Source organism: Lissotriton vulgaris, chromosome 2_1, assembly GCF_964263255.1.
Source record: "Lissotriton vulgaris chromosome 2_1, aLisVul1.2, whole genome shotgun sequence".
NCBI lineage: Eukaryota > Metazoa > Chordata > Amphibia > Caudata > Salamandridae > Lissotriton > Lissotriton vulgaris.
The window spans coordinates 846,408,083-846,428,374 of NC_141687.1; the positions used below are offsets into that span (position 1 = coordinate 846,408,083).

Genomic DNA, 20,292 nt, shown 5'->3' on the forward strand with positions numbered 1-20,292 from the left:
TGATAACATATGTTGTGTTCATGTGCACTCCTATTTAAAGTCTCCCTTGCTGAAATCCCCCATCACCATTGACAGGGATCATTAAAAAAAGCATTTGCAATGCAATAGGTCTTGCATTTAAGCAAGTTTGAGCTAATGACATTGCAAACAACAATGCCTTTTATTTCTGTTTTCGTTTTTAAAACATAAATAAAAGGCATTATCATTTAAAATGCCAATAGCTTAAACTTGTGCAAATGCAAGACCTATTGCATTGCAAATGCTTGTTAACGTTTGGCGTGCAGCACCCGTATTAGTGCGCTGTTCCTTACGCACCCGAACAGAATTAATTCAAGAGTAGTGGCCCGCAGGTTCGCAGGTCGAGACAGGTTGCACAGCCGTATACAACTTGGTATCTCAAAATAATACACATCCACCTTAGTAATCAGTTTTGGTCCATTTTATTTTCTTCATTTTTCATCATAGTTTCTCTTGTTTTTTTATCACGTCAAAAACTGTGAAATTTGTTGATAAACTTTTAGCATGTAGCTTGTTCTATGTATTGCCCACCCAGGCCTATGCATGAACATGTTCCGAATTTCCTCCATCACATTCAATTCACATCCTACTCAATGCATTTCGGTTAAAGAACCTTTGTTAGGAGTATCTACAAGTTGTAAAAGCATTGGTCAGTCACATTGCATTTCCGTCCCACATAATGTAAAATTATTGTCTTCAGTAATTTTGGGTGAGGGAGAGGCAGGGTCACGACCATTGTCAGGCGCCATCTTGGGAGGCGCTCTAGTCGTTGCTGCTCGGCGGATCACACGGCCCAGCATACTTAAAGGCAAGCCCGTCTGCGCCCCGGAGGAGCACGGCGCAGGAATCGCTGCCCGCCTGGAAGCCGACCAAAGGCAGATAAAATATGATAGAGAACGACTTCTGGAGCTAGGTAAGACTGTGGCCCCTGTGAAAGACGATCGGAGGACTCTCAGGGGAGGGCTGATTAATAGTCGGTCAATCACAAAGCATGCCGCAGAGGTCTCTGATCTGATTGAGGATTTGCGACTTGATGTACTATTCCTAACAGAAACATGGCTGAATATAGAGTCCACCGCTGTTCTGGGATTTGCCTGCCCTAGTGGCTATAAAATTCTACATAAGCCTAGGGCCTCGGGCAGAGGGGGAAGAGTGGGAGTCATCTTTAAAGAAGAGCTGGATCTCAGATTCCTACAGTCTAATGAAGTTGAGGGCATAGAAATGATGGGGTTCGCATTATACTCTCTAGGTGGGAACCTACTTGCCGGACTCCTATGCTATAGACCCCCTGGGGGCTCTACAGACTATCAGAACCTCTTTGATGTAATTACCAATCTTACGCTGGCCCACTCTAGAATGATTATTCTTGGAGATTTTAATCTCTGGGAAGATGGGTAGACTAATAACCATCTGCGAGATCTAAGACATACTTGTACTAATCTGGACCTCACCCACATGGTGGAAAGCCCGACACATGAAGGGGGGCACATCCTTGACTTGCTATTTTCTAATCAAGCCACAACGAGGGTACTAAATGTAATGCCTCAGAGTTGGTCAGACCACTATTTAGTCCTGTTTAGCATCAGGACGTTGCACTCAAGGGACAGTGAAGATCAGCAAAGGTCCTATAGGATAGGCAGGGAATGGGCGAAACTGGGTCACATTAGACCCCCAGTATTTGACTCAGAGGTCACACACTTCGACCCCATGTTATCGGTAGAAGAGAACTACTTACTCTATAAATCATATATCTGCCATCTTAGACCAGGTAATCCCCATGAAGAGGATAAAAAATAAGAGGAAGGCTACAGCACCTTGGTTCAATGAGGAGCTGAAACAGCTCCGCATGCTCCGCAAGAAGGCGGAAAGGAAATGGAGGAAGGGGTATGGAGAGGAAGATAAAATTGAACTAAGACGGAGACAGCTGCATTATAAGGAAAGCATCCTTAAGGCCAAGGCCGACTTCTATGCAAGATCAATTGCCCACGCATCTAATGGGACAAAAGCCCTCTTTGAAATCACTAAGGCTTTGTCTGCCCCTAAATGTATGGACAATAAAGTGGCAGCATCACAAAAACTTTGAGATGAAATTGCCACACATTTCCAAGACAAAATCGCTAAGATTGTGGATAGTCTTATTGCTACCAACAAGGCTGAACAACTTAATCCTGTACAGACGGGAGCTGAAGATCAATTACAACCGGTTTCTCTGAATAATTTTCAAACCCTCCCAAAAGCTGCATTTGATAGTCTGGTAGAGAGTGTCTCCTCAGGCTCACCGAATGATCCCTTCCCCTCCAGAATATGGAAGTCATCTGGCCGAGACACTCTTCCTTGGTTGAGGCAGATTTGTAATCAGTCCCTGGAGAAAGGAGAGGTCCCAGAGGAATGGAAACTGGCAGCTGTGACTCCACTGATTAAAAAGCCTTCCCTGGATCCACCAGTACCGGCCAATTTCAGGCCTATTTCTCTCCTACCCTACCCAGTGAAGATCCTAGAGAAAACAGTTAGTAGGGAACTGTCGCGTTTTCTGGAGGAGTACTCCTTACTTGACAAAGATCAGTTTGGCTTCCAACCTGGTCACGGGACGGAGAGGGCCTTGGTCACAATGCTGGATAACCTGTGGATGCGTGCTGACAACGGGAATGCGACTGTGCTAGTGCTTCTCAATATGTCGGCCGTCTTCGACACGGCGAACCACCTCATCCTACTGGAAAGACTACAGAATCTGGGAGTGAGGGGGCGGGCACTGCAATGGCTACAATCCTACCTGGCAGGACGTCAGCAGGTGGTAACACTAGCTCCTTTCACTGCCAGTAAATCATCAGTCATCCATGGGGTGCCGCAGGCCTCTGCGATCAGCCCCATCTTATTTAATATTTATCTGCAGCCCCTGCTCCCCATTACAAAGTCTGTCGGAGTCTGCACAGTCAATTACGCGGACAATACACAACTGGCCTTCTCTCTGGAAGGTGACAATGCAGTATCCCTTGACCTGTTTCAGGAATGCATGCGGAAGACAGCCAACTGGCTTAGTAGGAATTCCCTACAGATTAACGCAGGAAAGACCGAGGTGGTCTATTGTTCCTCGGGTAGGCCACCTAGACAACTTCCCTCTGAATTTAGGCTTACCCCAGAGGAGGAACCATTGACCCCGGCAAGCAGAGTACGTAACCTGGGGGTACTGATTGACAAGGATCTCCAGATGGAATCACAGGCTAATAAGACCGTCAATGTCTTCTTTACTTTAATACATATGTTGCGTAAAATACTTCCCTTGTTACCTAAAGAGGCGCGCCCACTGGTAGTAAGTAGTATAGTGGGTAGCAGGCTGGATTATTGCAATTCGCTGTATCTGGGGGCCCCATTATACATTATGCAGGGGCTCCAAAGAATCCAGTCTGCAGCAGCTAAACTTGCCCTCGGCTGGCAACCCTGTTCCTCGACAACATTGGCCTTGAGAGAGCTGCATTGGCTACCTGTGATGGAACGTATTCGCTTCAAATCCCTGTGTTTGGTTTTTAAAGCGGTACATGAGCTAGGGCCAGTTCCTATGCAGGAAAGGTTCTCTTGGTATCAACCCACTAGGCAGCTCCGATCGTCCAGGCACTAGCCACAGTGCCTAGGTTCAAACGGGCCAGGCTAGGAGGTAGAGCATTCAGTGTGGCCGGCGCTCGGTTGTGGTATGGACTTCCCCAGTGCCTTAAACAGACCCGCGCCCTGCTAGAGTTTTGCAGGAACCTGAAAACCTGGCTTTTTCCCAAAGCCTAGCTTGAGTCCCCTATTTAGGCTTGGGCTGGTGTGACCTATGCAATTGTGGTTCAGTTTTTAGTCTGAAGCGCCAGGATACCCGTGGGGTGACAGTAAGCGCTATATAAGTTTTAAAATCAATCAATCAATCAATTAAAATCAATCAATCGCTCAGCAGTCTCACCCCTGCATACTAGTAGCCAGAAAGATGTGGACATTGCGCATGGTAAAGTAGTACAGCAATGCATGGCTGAGCGTCCCACCACTCCCAACCATATCCAATGCCACAACAACCTCCTTGTACTTATACTGAGCAGCCCAAGTAATAATCCCATCAGGACAAAAGTTGCAGCCAAATGGTACAGAGACAAGTGTGTTCCAAAAAGTCCAGAGGTCCCAACTGCCCTGCTCTCCAATTTCCTATCTCATTTGTTAAAATTAGTTCACATGTAGCCCCTGTCCAGAGCCCAAAGACAGGATCCTACAGTCAGGAAAAAGAAATCACGTTAACAGTAAGCAACCAATTTACAATGAATCACACCTATATTGTACAGGAGCAGCATACAACCCGTAATTACATACTAATCTTCATTGTCCGCATCTTCACCAGCCTGTCTGGTCGCAGCACGCTTCTTCAGCTGCTTAATGTACTGCATAGCGTCCTTAGGGGTCATACAGATCCGAGGCTTGTTTCCATAGAGTATCTTGAGCCGAGCGGGATATAACATGGCATACTGTATTTCCCATATCGCGCAGCTTCTTTTTGACGTGCTTAAATTCCCCCCGGTCCTGTTGAACTGCGACTGTAAAATCCAGAAACAAGGCCACCTTCAGCCCCTGATAACTGGTGGTACCCAATTCTCTTGCCCGCCGAAGTGCCACATCCCTGTCGCGATAATTAGGAAGACTCAAAAAAACCGCCGCTGCAGCACCCCCAGCACCGGACGTGGTGCAAGAGACCAGTGCGCTCTCTCCACCACCAGAACATTTGAAAAATGCTCCGCCCCCAGCATGGTTTTTAGCAAATCCTCCACATAAAGCTCCAACTTGCCCGTATTGGTGGGCTCAGGCACTCCTGTGATGTGCAAGTTGTTCCGGCGCCATCTCGCCTCCAAGTCCTCATTCTTGGCCCTTATGACCTCAAAGATCTTATCTACCTCAGAGCAAGACTTCGTAATACGTTCCACCTTATCCTCAACCGTGGAGATATGTTGTTTCGCCTCCCTTCGACGCACACCATGGTTGTCTAAGTTTGCTGACATGGTCTCCATATGCAGGTTCGGGTTATCTATCTTTCCATCTATAGTTTGAAGACTCTGCTGCATTGCCAGCAACATTTTTTCCAGCTTGGAGCTGCCACCAGATTCCATATCCGTCTCTGTGTCTGACGCTTCCTGTTTTTGCGTGTTCTTCAGGCGCTTAGATTCGAAGGACAGCGTAGATTGCAGGTGCTAGTCCGGCTTACCCATCCTGCCACCGGAACAAACAAACTGTAGACTGCGCACTATACTAATCGAAATACAAGGTTACTCAAGGTCTCCACAATTCGTCAGGGCCGCACGCTCACTGTGCTGGTCACAATCAGATCAAACAGAGACAATCTAAAATGCTGTCCCCAAACAATCCGGGGGGGAAAAATACAAAATTAGCCCTGCCACAGCACCTATTCAATACCGGTGCAGCAGCACTCCTCAGAACCTCTCCTGAGGTATGTGTAACTCCAAGAAGGCCCGGGCACAGAATCAAAAGCTGCAGTCCACCATGTAGCGCCACAACAGTAACACAGAGGAAGTCTCCAGCAGATGTCACGCCAAGAAATTAGTCCCAAGCTTGTGCAGAAGCAGACACCACTTCAGCCGGTCCCACCAGCAGCAAGGGCGTACTCCAAACAGGCCAACCACAGCGAACGCAGGCCTCACCCACCTCCACAGCGTTGGCCAAATGCGTGACAGAGGATGCTATATGGGCTCAGTAGGCTCCGCCATACATACCAGCAAGAATGGAGGAGTGCCAGTTTCCCAAGGAGCGAGGGTGCACAATAACTCCTGAACACAACCTCCGCCGCCGTAAATAACACAGTCTACAGTCCAAATTATCCCAAGGGGGCCGCCGGTGCACAACAGCCAACCAAACAGTCTCTGTTCCCGCCGTCCAGCCTCCTCTAACTCTCCGCCCGCAGAGAAATGCTCCACTCCACCATTCCGCTGTTAGTGCGCCCGTTCCCAGCCAGAGCCACGGATCCAAGTAACGGCTCCAGACAGCGCTGCTCCCGATGCCCGCAACGATCACCGGACACCAGGCCTCACATCGGCCGCGAGGCTCACGGTGGCCTCAGTAAGGCCGCACCGCAACAGTCTTACAGGCCCCCCACAGCGCGCTGGACACCCTTGATCCTCCGCCGCTGCTCACCTCACATAGGGCCGCTTCCGACGTCCAGCCGTATTCCAGCACCGGGGGCGTAGCAGAGCAGGAGCAAGGCCGCGCCGCAACCGGCCACCTGTCCTCTGCGCGCCTCCTCGCCTGCGGGCCCCAGCCCGTAGCAAGGCCCCGAAATCTGCGACATGCTCTTGACACACAGCGGCTCCCGGCAGCACTGCCAGGGCCGGACTGGGAACCAGAACCGGCCCTGGCAAAGTGCTCGGCCGGCCCCCCTTCCCCTCCCCCCCCCCCAGGAGAGGGGAGGGGGGAGAGGTGCGACCGCGCTCTGTGACAGGGCCGGTTTTCGGCCGTTTTTGTTACAGGGCCGTTTTTGCAGCATAACGGCCCTGTAACAAAAACGGCCCCAGGGGCCCAAAACCGGCCCCCAACCATGCGGCCCACCGGGGGATTGCCCGGTGCCTTCAACGGCCAGTCCGGGCCTGAGCACTGCCACAATATCGCTCGTCCCCACAGTGGCTCTTGCAAACACCACACTGCAAGCTTCACTCCTCGAGCAGTAAAGTCTCCAACACAGCCAGGTTTTGTCGGCGCCCGCCTTAGTTCCTTAGTTTCATGCCCCAACCACCAGAGGCTACATATCAGCTTTCCCGTATAGGCAGCAGCCGCATACATTACTGCATCCGATGCAGCAAACAATGTGTAATCCAAAACGCTAACTCTACACCGCAGATGACTGGGAGAATTAAAGGATAATGGACGGATTGTGGCCCCGACCAGCAGAGCTGCACTAATGTGCGGCCATCTTGCTTTGGGCTCACTAGCGCCCCTACGTTTGATGGATGAGTTTAAGGTTTGTAAATCTAGCACTCCAACTTTATCAGCCTTGAGATCTCATTTTAGGTAGTGTAACCTTGAATCAATTGATTGCCTTAGTCCAGCCTTCTGGAAAAATTCTGTAGTATCATATAAAAGGAGCAGGACTGTCCAAGTTGCCATTTCCACCATTGTTGGGAACCCTCCCTGAAGATTGTGGTAGTCCCTGTCCTGTATCGAGTCCTGAAAGAGGAAGCTGTACTGCCTGGTGTGTGAGGAGGAATTGAGCCCTGTACAGGAGGACACAGGCATTGTCCTACAGGCTGGAGCTTTGCATGAGAATGATCTGAGGAACTGAGTCTCAAAGGAGCCGTTAAGACTCTGCAGTCCATCTGGTCTGAACTATACCAATACCTCTGCAATGGACCTTCCAGTCTCATAAATAGAGTGGTGGTCTTGTATTATTCTGACATTTCCACTCAAACCTTCAACACAGTGAGACATATTTTAACACATTTGAACAATTCCAATATGATGCATACTCCTTTAGTTTGATTTCCCATGGACAATCTGGAGGGCTCATAATAAACCCCAAAGACCTGAGTAGCCACAGAGAAAAACAGAAGTCATGCAATCTCAGTTTCATAGTATAACCATTTTCATGATCACTCTTATTTCAAGTACTATAAAACTCCACCGTCCCCATGATCTTCTTTCAGATCAGACTTACATAATGGCGTCTACAGCATAAACGCATACAGCAGGCATGCTGCTGGCAATGCATCGGCAAGCCCATCTCTACACATCCACGCCCGACTCATGGACCCTTGGTACTCTGACGACCCACCTCATCCTTAGATGCTACCCAGCCACAGACCTCCACACCCTAAAAACCGTACATCCTTCTAGGTGCTGCACCAGGGCCTCTACTACTGGCACTCAAAGCACATTCTCCTGCACCACCGGCCACTTTTCATGCACATCACCCATCTGCATCCCTGCCACCCACCACACACATGCTACCATACTCCACACACCACTTGCATGCACAACGCCCACCACACTCTGATATGCCTCCTCCTTAACATCCACACTCTCATCCCATACACCATCGAAGTCTGGGACCTCCTGCACAAACTCTTCCCAGACCTTCGATTCGTGGCAGAGGCCTGGCTCAACCCGACATCGCAGTAGCCATTTTCCTACTGCTTCAAATTTGGAACACAAGAGAAAATCTTCAAACCAAAAGGAGGACTAGCTATCGTCTGCAAAGAAAACATCCACACACATCTGCAAACTCCAGTGACCAAGTTGAAAACAACTCCAACAACGCTAAAGAAATAATTTCTGTAGTAAAGGACTTCACCTCCCCCACTGACAGCTCCACAACAGTCCCATCATCACAGAAACCATGCACCTAACTCTCCCAATACATCAGAGACAAAATCAGCACCATGTACAGCAACTTTGCTCCCCAACTGGACTTGTTCACCCTTAAAGCCCTCCAAGCAGATGACAAAAAACTCCAGATACTGCTACAACCTGTTGGCCCGCAAGCAAGACGGAAACTGCCACCATGATGTGCTCCATCCACTCGGGGGCCCCATCAGACTCCTGCCCTAACTTTATCTTCACAAAAAGACTCAACCTCATCTCTGTCACCGTTACCTCGATATTCATTGACTTCATCACCCATCTGGATGCCTGGAAACATGCTATCATACTACCTCTTCTGAAGAAATATTTGGCAGACCTGAAGATTTTGTCAAACTACAGACCGATCTTCATGCTTCCCCACCCCGGCTACAGTCTTAAAAACTTTTCAAAAAATGACTGGCTGACCACCGCAACAACAACCTCCTGGCCCCTTCTCAATCTGGTTTCAGGTTAAATCACAGGAAGGAGACTGCCCTTCATTTCCGCAACTGACAATATCTGTCTTATACGTGGGAGACACGGTGGTACTGGACCTGCTCACACACTCTGCCATGTTAGACACTGCCTCTCACTTTATCCTTATCCAACACCTCCATGAAACAAGCATAGGCGGACCCACTCTCTGATTGATCAGCTCCTTCATCAATGCACACACCAAATTCGTAAGCCTTGTATCCTCTGTTGCTGCCAAACTGATCTGCAGAGTCTCCTAAGGACCCTCGCTCAGCCCCATACTGTTGAATGTTTGCTTGCCAATGCTCACCAAAATCTCTGAAGGGCGCTGTATCAGCATCATCTTATATGCAGATGACACCCGTCTTATTCTCTCCCTCACAGACCATTCCTCCCACAGCCAGAGGAAGTTCACCACTTGCATGATCAAAGTCCCCAACTGGATGAAGACCACTGACTGAAGCTCTACTCTGACAAGATGGAAATATTAGTCTTCAGCAAAGACGTCTCACTCTAAACTTCAGCCTGGTGGCCATCCAATCTAGGACTGACACCCAACCTGTCAATCCAAGCCAGGAACCTAGGAAAAGTGAATGAAAATCAAATGTTGATGACCAACCAGATCAACATGGTCCCCTTCTCCTGCTTTCAACCCCTCAAGCTCTACAGAAAAATCTTCAGATGGCTCCTGCTGAACACCCAAGAACCGTCACAGAGGCCCTGAGTACCAGCAAGCAGTACTACAGAAAGGCACTTTATCTTGGCATGACCACACAACTCACCACAAGACCCCAGACCATCCAAAACGGAGCAGACAGCATAAAGCTCCAACTCCCACCCTGCACTTACATTTATACGCCTCCCAAAGACCCTCACTGGCTCTTAGTCCACAAACGCACACTCTACAAGCTCCTCACACGTACATACTAAGCCCTGCCCAATCAAGACCTTGCATACATGAACAGCTGCATAAGCTTCTGCATACCGACCAAAAAACTCTGCTCAGCCGGCCCCCTGCTCACCCATGCTCCCCTCATCTTAAGTACCAGAGTCATGGGGGGCACTATTTTGTACCTGGCCCCAAAAGAATGGAACAACCTCCCACTGACCATCAAAGCCACCAACTCAGACCTTCAGTTTCATAAGAAACTGAAAAAGATGGGGTTTCTAATAGGCCCCAGCTAAAGCTGCACCCCGTTCTTAGGCGGCAGAGTTACCCAATAGTGGGTCTCATACAAATAAACATAACATAGCATAACAACATGGAAGGGGCCAAAACGGTCTGGTTCGTTTTGGGGCTCTTCATTTTCATGTTCCTGCATTTCCTATACACAAATCAAGACATCTGCTTATCAAATGATACGAAGATGGCTGGATATTGAATTTATTGACTGTGATCATTGTGTCAAACTGTATCTTTTAAAGACCCACCTTCCCCTCCTGCAGTACGTCTTAATTGCTCTGCCTAGCTACTCTTGCAGAGTTACGGGTACAAAGCAGCCGAGGTCCGGTCCGTGCAGGTAACAGCCATGGTTTGAGGGGATTTCGAGGGCTTTGCAGAGGAAAAAAATAATTATTAAATTAATTTTTCCTCTGCATCATCCCTCAAAATCCTCCCCAACGCCGCCCCACCGCTGTTACCTGCACGGACCGCGGCTGGTACAAAGGGAGTAATATGGTTATATAATATGAGTGCAATATGAGTGCAGTAGGATAAGAGTCAGTTGGGTACACAAATAGCCTCCCTATATAGGACAAAGTTGATCCAGGACTCAGAACAACATAGCCTTGTGACATTTTACGTATAAAACAACTGAAAATGGATTTAGCTTTGAGGAACATGGGAGGCATTTTAAGACAAGAGTTTGAGAAGATTGGGGCAGGAAAGGGGCAGTTCTATTTTTCTGTAGACTTATGTCTTGAGCCAAAGATGCCCATATGTCAGTACCTATTATCTGCAGCACGACAGACTGATAGAGTAAGGCACTGACGTGTAGAGCTGATGCCAAAAGGGTACTCAGACAGTCTGGGCCTTTATCTCGGAGATAGAGACCTGTGTGATGGGGGAGAGTGATTGCAAAGGAACCTTGGACACCAAACAGGATTCCACAGCAGAAAGGAAGGGTGATTTAGGACAAAACCCACCGCCCATACACCGACTGCGCCAAACCCTAAATCTGCCCACGGAGGGGAGGGATAATTTATACTCAGACAGAAGGGTCAGTTCTGAATCTTTTCTGCACACTTTCTACTGTAGTGTGCACACAGCTGCCTTCTCTCCTGTGCTGTGTGAATATTAGTCTGATGACAGGGCACTTCAGTGCCATTCATGCATGTAGTTCAACAATCTGCTTCATGTCTCCTGCAGTGGCAGCGACCCATGAGTGGGCACATAGAAGCTGGGAACGTGGCACATCACTGACCAACTTTACAGAACCCTGAATCAACCGAGGTATGTATGTATGTATGTATGTGGTATTTGTATAGCGCAAACCTAGCACTGGAGCTCTGTGCAGGGTGAAAGGCAAGCATACAGTCAACAAGAGACAGGAGATGCAGCTGGGCTCTGAGAGCAGACATAAAGTGTTACTGCGTGTGATCTAGTGTTCTTTAAAGAGCTGCATATTGAACGAGTTCCTAATCTCTCTCTCTCCCTATTCAGCTTCTGTCTGGATGTAATACTTTGGCTCTATATCAAGCAGGGCCTAGATCACGATGAGTCGTTGTCCTGATCTGTTGTTACAAACTTCCATTTTCGCTGAAACATATATTACTAGCCAGCTGCGATTACTGATGTTTGCATCCATGATTTGCTGTAAGGAAAATCAAGTGCCAACTGTGCAAATGACCTTTTGCACATGCATAATTAGGGAATATAATTAACTTTTTGGGTGTTGTTCACCAATCCTGCATAAATTACCGAAAATTGAACAACTGCAAATTTGCAAACCCCGAGCAATCTCAAAGTCATTAATGATCAGACCCTAGGTTCAAAGTGCAAGTCATAATCTGGCTATTTGGCATCCATTTTGTAAGCCTCAGCAGGCGTACCAGGATTCCGCCTACGGCAGGACTCACTGCTGCAGAAGTTGTGTACCGGTACTCCCCTAGGATCCCAATTCCTGGATATGAGGGTCCTCCCTTTTAGACCCAAGCTAAATATGCTAAATCTGAAGGCATTACCATAAAGTATTATCACATGGCATTTCCTACAGCTATAAAGTTGGGTCCAAGTACATGGGAGAAAAGCCTGGGATAACGCAGTTATTACACATCTTTCTGTAGTGTTTCCATTTGGCTTTCACCAGAATTTAACAGTCAGCATTTCTGTGAAATAAATACTGCAATTTTGTGGCAGGGTAAAACATGCCATGATATCAATACTGTGTATTTTATCACCACCGCAGCAGGCTAAACGAAGCCAGAAGTTCCACTTGGGTACCGACAGCTCCTACACAATCTGTAGGGCTGCAGCCTGTGCCACACGCTCTCTGCATGCTGGCCTGTGCACTCTACTCTCTCGGCAAACTGATGGTTCACTGTCAGGTGAATTAAACATAATTACCCTCTAGAAGACAAATTGTAGTGCTACTTGTGAATTAGGTAATAAATAGCCTGAAACCTGGGATGCAAGCACGTACGGAATTATTCTTAGTCTAAATGTACACAACTCACAATGAACTCACCAATTCACGGCTGCTCGAGGAAGCAAAGAAACCCTTTCGCGTTACCCCCGCACTTCTAAAGAGCTTTACAAAAAAATAGGGATAGAACTCAGATTTTTTATGAAAAATCATTAGTACATCAATTACTGTCATACTCTAAAAGGGTATTATTGCAGTTCAAACATGTTATGTATCATCAAACTGCAGGGGCGCAACTAGGTCTTAATTTCGGGGGGGCTAACATGGCAGACGAAGGGGCGTGGCTAATGTAAATCAATGGGGCGGAGCTAAAATGGCAGATAATCAGGATCGGTTAATGCTCAGGTCAAGCTGAGAAAAAAATGTGGTGAATTCTGCATTTGAAACTGGACAACAATTAAAGCACACATTTTTGTTAGTTTGATGCATTGCCCCCCAAAACCCATACTAACTCTGAATCGTAAAATTACCCCTGGCACACCAAAACACATACCCACGCAGAACCCTAAAATTAACCCCCTCACACCCTAAAACCCATACCCGCCCTGAAATCTATAATTACCCCTGGCACCCCAAAACCCATACCCATCCTATCCCTAAAATTATCCCTCCCCGGCACCCCAAAACCCATACCCACCCCACACCCTAAAATTACCCCCTGGCACCCCCAAACCCAATACCACCCTGAACCCTAAAATCACCCGCCTAGAGCCCCAAAACCCATACCCGCCCTGAACCTTAAATTACCCCTGGCACCCCAGAAACCATACCCATGCTGAACCATAAATTCCCCCTTGCCCCCCAAAACCCAAACCCACCCTGAACCTTAAAATTACCCCAGGCACCCCAAAACCCATACCCATGCTGAACCATAAATTTCCATCTGGCACCCCATAACCCATACCCACCATGAACCCTAAAATAGTCCCCTGACATCCCAAACCCAAACCCACACTTGCCCTAAACCCTAAAATTACCCCTGGCACTATAAAACACATACCCACGCTGAACCTTAAAATTAATCCCATGGCACCTCAAAACCCACACCCACCCTGAACCTTAAAATTACCCCTGGCACCCCAAACCCCATACCCATGCTGAACCATAAATGCCCCCCGGCAACCCATAACCCACACCCTCCCTGAACCATAAATTCCCCACTGGCACCCCATAACCCATACCCACCCTGAACCCTAAAATTGTCCCCTGACACCCCAAAACCCACACTTGCCCTGAAACCTAAAATTACCCCTGGCACACCAAAACACATACCCACGCTGAACCCTAAAATGTCCCCTGGCACCCCATACCCACCCTGAACCCTAAAATAGCCCCCTGACATCCGAAAACCCACACCTGCCCTAAACCCTAAAATTACCCCTGGCACCCCAAAACCCATACCCATGGTGAACCATAAATTCCCCCGGCACCCCATAACCCATACCCACCCTGAACCCTAAAATTGCCCCCTGACACCCCAAAACCCACACCTTCCCTGAACCCTAAAATTACCCCTGGCACACCAAAACACATACCCACCTGAACCCTAAAATAGCCCCCTGACATCCCAAAACCCACACCTGCCCTGAACCCTAAAATTACCCCTGGCACACCAAAACACATACCCACGCTGAACCCTAAAATGTCCCCTGGCACCCCAAAACCCATACTCACCTTGAACCCTAAAATTGCCCCCTGGAACCCCAAAACCCATACCCGCTCAGAACCCTAAAATTACCCCCTGGCACCCCAATCCGTAACCCACCCTGAACCATAAAAGTACTCACTGGCACCCTAAAACCCACACCCACCCTGAACTCTAAAATTACCCACTACCACCACAAAAAAAAAAAATGAACACTACAAACTTACACTACATTTGCATATTTGGAGGGGACTGTCCTCTTTGACGTTTCTATTTATGTAAGTCAAGAACAACATTCAAAGTAACCTAGACATGCAGGCAGTAGGTAATGCTGTACTGAAAAATGCATTAAAGTTACTGGGACTTACATAAATAAAAAACTGCTGCCTGCTCCTCTGATACTATACTGTGGAGGCTGGCTGATCAGCAGCACTGTGTCCTGGCATCCAGTCCCTCGAAGGTCTCAGAGTAGATAGGTGGGGGTCAAATGGCTCCTGGATTCTCCTTGCCTGGGCCTCCTCTGCTTCTTCCCTGGTGCCCTTGGATGCGAAAATAGAAAGATCCATGGCCCTGTTCACCATTTATCTGGTGAGCAGCGCCTTGGATGTGAATTCCATCCAAGTACACAGACAGCAGGGGCAAAGGGATGGCCAGTGCAGGTGATGCTTTTCCTTTGTAAATTAATTCCTGCTGGCATCATAGCCCAGGGGTTGCTGTCTGCGCACTTGTATGAAATACACATCTATACAAGTGCACAGACAGCACCCCATGGGCTATGAAGCCAGCAGAAATTCCTTTACAAAGGAAAAGCATCACCTTAACTGGCCAGCCCTTTCCCCCTGCTGTGCACTTCACACCCCATGCTCACAAGCGCTTAGGTGAAATCCCTGCCTTCAGGCAAGGATTTCACCTCGCGGCGCCACCGTAAAGGAAAACAAGAGGTGGGGGCAGGAGGTCACTCACTGAAGCAGAGGCTGGCTGGATCGGGCTGCTGGGCCTCTCAGAAAGCATTAAAAAAATCATTCTCCGATCGGATGCTATCTTGCACCATTTCAGTGCGTGTAATCTTAGCCCAGGCAGAGGAGGCGACGGGGGGGGGGGGCTGAAGCCCGGTGAGCCCAATGGGTGTTGCGCGCCTGTCAAACTGTGCACTCGAGATAAAGCGCTACGCAAGAAGCACCCGGCACTAACCAGCACGGTAATAACTGAGCAGCAAATAACCTAGGGGCATATTATCAAGAACCTTGTTAAAATTATCGCCGTTTTAGCAGCAGGAAACTGCCGCTAAAACAGCGATAATGGGCTTGCTAAAAAGTAGCCCAGGTTATATGTGCAGGACATCTAACCTGGGCTTCTATTGGAATTCTACATCACATATTAGCAAGCCCGTTATCGCCGTTTTAGCTGCAGTTTCCTGCTGCTAAAACAGCGATAATTTTAACAAGGTTCTTGCTAATATGCACCTAGTTACCCTGTGGGGGCGGGGTGGGGGGGGGGTGGGGGGGGGAAATGGTGTTAAGGGAGGGGTGCGGTGGGGTAGGCAGCTGCGGCCCTTGTATGCCGAACCAAACAAAAGCAGACGGCTGGCACATTTATGCAAGGACTGTGTGGGGCGATAATGAGCTCTGCATAGTAGCATATCCAGCACTCGGAGCGGCGCGGACTGTTGGTAAAAGCAAAATTAAGTATAGCACGTGAAATGTAAGCATGAACAACAATGGCTGGACAGAGGTGAGGGGCTGCGAGCAGCAGGCACCATTCATGAGTTTGTGTTAATTTTGGCAGCGGCGCAGAACAAGAAATGAGCGGCTGCCTTTCTGGAACCTGAAGGGACCTTATGCAGGAAAGCATGACTTGTCTGGAGGACAAAATAATGAAATTAGTGCTTGCAGACTAAATTAGACATAGCGTATATCGAATGAAGTAAAAGGGCCAGTCCTCTTGGGAGGTAACAAATGGGGACAGGGCGGTACCAAGGTGGGACTAACAAGCCTCATAATGAATCTGAAGCCAGAGTTTACGAAGGACGATGACAGAAGCCAATTACAAATATGGGTGGAGAGTGTGCGAGGCTTCCGCAACATACTCTACCACAGCATGCCTCGCAGAGCGAGCAATGCATGCGCGCAGGCGCTGGGCTCGACCTAAGAAGTTTCAGGTGTGCCTATCATTGTTCAAGATTGGCTTTCAAATATTATTTTTCTCAAAACACAGAGCGATGTTCAAGGATGCCACCTGTAACACCAGTCTTTCACCAATTTTAAGTTACTTGTAGCAAATCCATAGGCATGCAGTGTGTATGTCACCAATCTAAGAAGGCCGTCACTCACATTCCTATACCTCATGAGAGAATTAAAACTGTCCCCACAAGAATTGACTGTGCACAACTGATGTGCCTATCACCGAAACGTGCAGGGACTAAGGGGCATATTACCAACAACTGTCCTTTTCTGACAAACATCTCCTCTAACATCAAAGTGCTTCAGCCCAAGCCTATGGCCTGGACTGATCACCACCTGATAGAAACTCATATTGCCATTGACATCCCCTTAGCCAATAACAACTTGCCTAAGATTCTTAAGCGTCCTTGGAGAAACCTGAACTTAGAGCACTTTCACCATCTGCTGCTGCAGCACCATCCTCAACCTCCTGAGGAAGTTTCCCGGGGCTATGACGACTTTTGCAAGTGGCTAGAGCACTCTTTGGATACCCTCATACCAGCTAGGTGGAGCAAAGCTAAATCTGGTTCCCCCAGTCCCTGGTATAATGAGCCCCTTAGGGCACTAAAGGCATCTTGTAAAAAAGCAGAACGCGCCTGGCGCAGAAACTATGATACTGATCTTAAAGCAACCTATAGATCTTGCATCAGGATGTATCATAAGGCCATATGCTCAGCCAGGGCTGCTTTTTACTCACAAGAAATAAAAAGCAGCACGAATCCAACTAAAACCATTTTTAGGGTATGTAAGGATCTCACTAACAAAAGAACCGCCTCCACGTTCACTGCTTCTATGACGCATTGTGAAGATCTGGCCATATTTTTCGTCGAAAAAGTGGAGGCCATATATAGGTCGTTTATCACGCCTTTTGTCAGTGAAATTACCAGCTCCCCTCCGGTCTCTAAACCCTTACTAGTCATTCCAGGTCCCACCCAAGAGGAGTTCCTAAATCTGACGGTTAAAGTTAAATCAGGCTCTCCGGAGGACCCGATGAGACCCATGCAATTTCGTGAGTTCGCAGACTGCTGTTTTCCGGCGATGCAGAACTTAATAAATCTTTCCTTTAGAACTGGTAGTGTTCCCACTGCTTGGAAGCGGGCCACTATTTTACCAATTCTAAAAAAAACGTCTCTTGACCTCTCCAAATCTGAGCACTACCGTCCTATTTCCCTCCTTCCTTGGATGGCTAAAATAGCTGAAGCTCACGCTAATAAGATCTTATCCCTCCACCTGCAAGAAGCAAACATACTGGATAACTCCCAGAATGGGTTTCGAGCCGGTCATAGTACCGAGACTGCTCTCTTGGCGGTGGTGGAACACATCAGGCATATACTTGACCAAGGTCAGACGGCGGCACTGATCCTACTGGATCTAAGTGCCGCGTTTGACACGGTCTCCCACCACATCCTGTTATATCGCCTCGCTGAGGCTGGAGTCGGAGAACAGGCGCTTGAATGGTTTCGATCATTTCTTATGGGTCGAACCTTCAAAGTTTCTACTCCTCCCTACATCTCCGCCCCTCGCCCCATTCTGCAGGGAGTGCCACAGGGCTCGGCCCTCAGCCCCACCCTTTTTAACTTGTATGTTGCTCCGCTGGCGCAGGTAGCTGCTAGCTTTGGGCTTACAATAGTGTCATACGCCGATGACACACAATTGGCGGTGTCACTCAATGGCGATTCTAATATGAACGCCCCCACCTTTCAGGCAGCCCTCAAAGCGGTCGCCGGCTGGATGGCGAACAATCGCCTACAACTCAATGCCACCAAGACGGAGGTTATTCTCTTCGGTAGAGACAGCGAGCTCTGGGGAGACCAATGGTGGCCTCCTGAATTGGGTCCTGTTCCTACTCCTGTAACCGAAGTCAGAAATTTGGGCGTCTGGCTCGACAATCAATTGTCTTTTATTCCCCACATTAAACGTGTTGCAGGAACCTGCTTTGGCGCTCTACAAAGCCTACGGCCTATTTTTAAATTTTTTGACGCGGACACCAGGCAGATCATAGTCCAAGCTCTGGTGTTGACCAGATTGGACTATGCCAGTTCTCTGTTGCTGGGTATCAACCAAGCTGAGCTTGCCCGTCTTCAGCGGGTACAAAATTCGGCGGCTAGGATGCTGGTCGGCCTCCCCAAATTTGTTTCAGCTCGTAGTACTATCCGCGACCTTCACTGGCTCTCAGTAGGCCAAAGAATTAAGTTCAAGGCTTTGTGCCTCACTTTTAAAATTCTTAATTTGGCCTCCCCCTCCATTCTCTCCCAGACCATCCTCCACTATGTCCCTGCTAGAGCTCTTCGGTCTGCAGGGTCTAATTTGGCCATTGTTCCTCGTTTTAAAAAGTCCAGAATGGGTGGACGCTCTTTCTCGGTTATGGCGGCTTCACTATGGAACTCTTTGCCTGCTTCACTTCGTTCCATCCACGATTTGTTGCAGTTTAGGAAACAATTAAAAACCCACTTATTCTCTGCTGTATAGCACTGTGCTTTGGTCATCACTGTTGTGTTATGTCTTCCATCTCCAAAAGCGCCGGGACGCCTCTTGGCTGCGGCATCTGCGCGCGATACAAAAGTTAATAACATAACATAACATAACATAACATAATTATCGCTATGTTGGTTTAGCGGGGATATTTTTATCGCCGAGCTGCGGCGATTTTTATCGCTTAGGAACCTTGCTATTATCAAGGTTTATCTCCTAAGCGATAAAAATCGGCCGAAATGCATGAATATCGCTGAAAAGCCAGCGATATTCATGCATTACCGAGCTAATGCTCTTAGCCATGTTATCCATCTCCCATTGGATAACATGGCTAAGAACTGCTCAGGGCAGGTGTTAGCTTTTGGAGATATTTGCGCTTAGCGTGAATGTCTCCAAAAGTTGGTAATAGGAGATAGCGATGTTAGCGACTGTTTCCAGTAGCTAACATCTTGGCACGCCCACTTTGCATGTCATTAGTGATAAATATCACTGACATGCAAAGCGGGGCCCAAGATGGTCGCTATCTCCCACTAGCTGTCGCTAACTGGTGTTAGCGACAGCTAGGTAATAGGGAGATAATTTTATCTCCGCTTTCTTGGCTTTTAAAGCCAAAAAAGCGGAGATAAACCCCCTTGATAATATGCCCCTACGTTCCTACAGATCGTTAGGCTGCTTTTGTCTTAATACGTAATCTCTGCTGCAGCGCATGCCTGGTACTCATATCAGCATTGAAACAAAAACGGGTTACCTCAACTCGGTAAAATGGCCGCTAAGCGTCACCACGCACACAAACAGGCTTGTTTTAAAGATGATAAAGTTTGTCTTCAGAAAAGTTGTTAAGGCCACTGTGCATTGTCAAGCGCACTCCCAGGCTGGTCTCTTGAGGGCGTGGAGGTTGTTTCAAACCAACTCCTCTCTTTCCACAGCTGATAGAGTGTGCGGACTTTCAACCAATGCCACAGATGCATTCCACAAAGCGGTACAAAAGGGGATGATGGACGGAGCGTTTGAGCAAATCAAACACTCACCCCCAGTCAACTGATCTGGGTTTAATCCATCACCATTCTTTAGCTCACTCCGCCACCCCAGTTCAGACATGGCCATATGCAAATCAGTCTGACTCTGTGCCTCATGGGAACAGTCCAGCCCGAACTGCCAAGCCATGTCTTCCCTGGACCGGAAACAAGCATCCTGGGACCGGTTTCTAATTCATAATCCTCACAGCACTCCAAGATACTGCGAAGGCCGGAAAAATGCCACAACATCTCACAATCCACATCAAGACAGCTTCCTCAGAAGAGCAAGCTCTCCTCCTCTCTTCTGGTGTTTCCAGGTTACGCAAGCTGGCAGGGCCGGACTGGGAACCAAAACTGGCCCTGGCAAAGAGCTCGGTCGACCCCCCTGGGAGCGGCTGAGCTGTTTACCAGGGCCGATTTTGTAACAGGTGCTGATTTTTCAGCTA

At 48.2% G+C, this 20,292-nt stretch overlaps 1 protein-coding gene across 1 annotated transcript in view; it reads right to left on the reverse strand.

Annotated features, from left to right (window-relative positions):
* DRC11 (dynein regulatory complex subunit 11) overlaps positions 1 to 20,292 on the reverse strand; it is a 931,905-nt gene that overhangs the window by 833,593 nt on the left and 78,020 nt on the right. The gene's annotated exons all lie outside the window — the stretch shown is intronic.